Source organism: Clupea harengus, chromosome 16, assembly GCF_900700415.2.
Source record: "Clupea harengus chromosome 16, Ch_v2.0.2, whole genome shotgun sequence".
Taxonomy (NCBI): Eukaryota; Metazoa; Chordata; class Actinopteri; order Clupeiformes; family Clupeidae; genus Clupea; species Clupea harengus.
The window spans coordinates 4,693,428-4,695,927 of record NC_045167.1 but is presented as its reverse complement, the minus strand read 5'-3'; the positions used below and the strand labels follow the sequence as shown (position 1 = coordinate 4,695,927).

At 43.9% G+C, this 2,500-nt stretch overlaps 1 protein-coding gene across 1 annotated transcript in view; it reads right to left on the bottom strand.

Annotated features, from left to right (window-relative positions):
• LOC122133571 overlaps positions 1-2,500 on the bottom strand; it is a 23,128-nt gene that overhangs the window by 11,724 nt on the left and 8,904 nt on the right. The window lies entirely within an intron of this gene.

The following is a 2,500-nucleotide window of genomic DNA, read 5'->3' as shown; positions in this document are numbered from 1 at the left end:
AAACCATCAGAATGGTCCTTATTGCTTATAAAAACATGCTTCAAAAAGTGACAAATTGCTGCAAACTGTCTCTTTAACTACTCTTCACGAGACACCGACAGTTATGATAAATCAATAGGAGAATATAATAAATTATAAATATCATAAAAAAGGAGTCAGATGAGTTATGATAAATCAATAGGAGAATATCATACATTTCAAATATAATAAAAAAGGGGTCAGATAAGTTGACACAGAAGGGAGAAAGAGCAGAAGTCTGTAAGCTGCTGCCACTTCAGTTTAGCAGATGAGAAAATGACAGGAGTGAATAGTGCCTCTATTCATTGTGTGTGTGTGTGTGTGTGTGTGTGTGTGTGTGTGTGTGTGTGTGTGTGTGTGTGTGTGTGGTGGAGTCTATGTATGCACGTGTGAGCAGGATAAAGGGATAAAACTAGAGGTCGAAAGCCGTTCTAGTGCATGGCAAAGCCCTATTGATTTTGGGATGTCTTATGAGTTGAGTATATAGAAGTGTTGTTTTTGTGTAGTGTGTGTGTGTGTGTTGTAGTGTGTGTCCCTCTCTTCTTCTCCTCTCTCCTCTGTGTGTGTGTGTGTGTGTGTATCAGAGAGGGTTAGGTACTGGATTGCAGGGGGCCGTTTCAATCTGTCATTTATCTTCTTATGGCTAATGAACCCTGGCCCGTGGGCCCCGTCCATTCACATGCTAAGCGCTACATTCGCATGTAGTCAGCTCCACTTGTTAAAGCTTGATTGATCAAAACACGCGGCCGGGGATCCCCAGCATCTGTTTGCTAATATATAACACACACACACACACACACACACACACACACACACACACACACACACACACACACACACTGCACTGGGACCCCCCCGTGTCACCACACCTCATCCCAAAGCAGTAAGTGAATGGGATTTAAATTTTAAAAAGCTCTACATACGCGCACACACACACACACACACACACACACACATGCATAGATATGCCCGGTTCATTGCTCTAACAGGGAGGCAGGGTGACTTGGACGACGCCTGTATTCACGGGGGAATGGAAACTCCTTTCTCATAATCACTCACGGGGATCATGCAGTCTTATCAGATCGCCTAGGGGCTTCACACGTCACCCACGGGGTCTGTGGCTGTGACTTAATGACACTGCACTGGGACTGGGTCGTCTTCCATGTGCCTGATCATTATTCTAATTAAGGCCTGCCGCACTGAAGCTCACAGCTGGTTTAATACTCCAGCCACTGAACCAGAGTTAATCATCTGACTTTTGTGTTTTTGTCTTTTTTGTCTCTTTTACTACTAAGGGTCTTAGGCGTTATTTGCATATGAGTTTAACTTTGATTAAAAAACCTTTGCATACAAAATGTTAAGGATAAAAACAACTATATACATCGGATAGATTTTTGGTCAGGTGTCTATCCTGAAAAGTATTATTTACATATATGTGAAAGTTATTTGAGTACAAAATAGGCTGAATATTTCGAAATGGGTAAAAAACAAAATCAATATTTAGTTGATACATCTTTGCCTGCCTGTGTGCATGGGTCTGTGAGGCAAAGTATTGGTCCTGTCTTACTGCTGTGTCGACTCAAGATAAGTATTACATACATAGAGACATTATTTTTGTTTGTTTGAGGGTTTGTGTGCTGCTGTTCCCTGTTTGTCTTTTAGTTCTTCACCGAGGGGCAGGAACTAACAGAGCTATACGTTCACGTATCCTTTGCTTTTCGATCGTGATGGGCACTACTAAATAACGATATATTTTTCCAGCGGCAGCATCAACAGACCGCTAAACCAGAGAATTTCAACATAATATTAGGTTCACCCCAAGGTTGAGTCAACAGTTGAATTTCGCTACGAAGTTACTAACACTCGATTAAATGTTGATTAATTAAAGCCTGTATTTCAGTGGACGCTTTGCTTACGTGATCAGTCAGTGACTGTAACCTCAACATGCTAACTGCATAAGCTTGCTGTGTTTACTGTGTAAGGTCGGGTAAAAAAATATGAAAAACTGCCTGCGTTGTCCTGCAGTGGAACAGCCCCCATGGCTCTTAGATAGGTCCTAAATTGGTCCTATGGGGGACCCAAAGGTGCTGGCCCCCCTAAAACGGCCCGCTAGTTCCTTCAATGGAAAAGTGGGAAGTGAGTCTGTCTCAACAGTGGACCTTTTAGCCTGTCTCACTGATGGTTTCAGGACCTGTCTCACTGCTAGGGTGGGTTTGATGCTGATTTCTGTGTCACTAATAGGCCTGGGAGCTGTCTTACTGCTTGGCTGTAAGCCTGTCTATACACAGTTCTGAGGGCTGGTATCACTGCTTACCTTTGGATCTGTCCTTCTAGAAACGTCTCACTGTTGTCTGCCGTAGCCACTACTCCTGGCTGGTCTTTGGAGGGTGAGTGAGTGTGGGCTGGGGGTGGGGATGGGTTGTGGCTTCAGGGGCCACTCCACCGGGAAATCAGCGAGGGACAAAAGGTGCAGTGGAGTGAG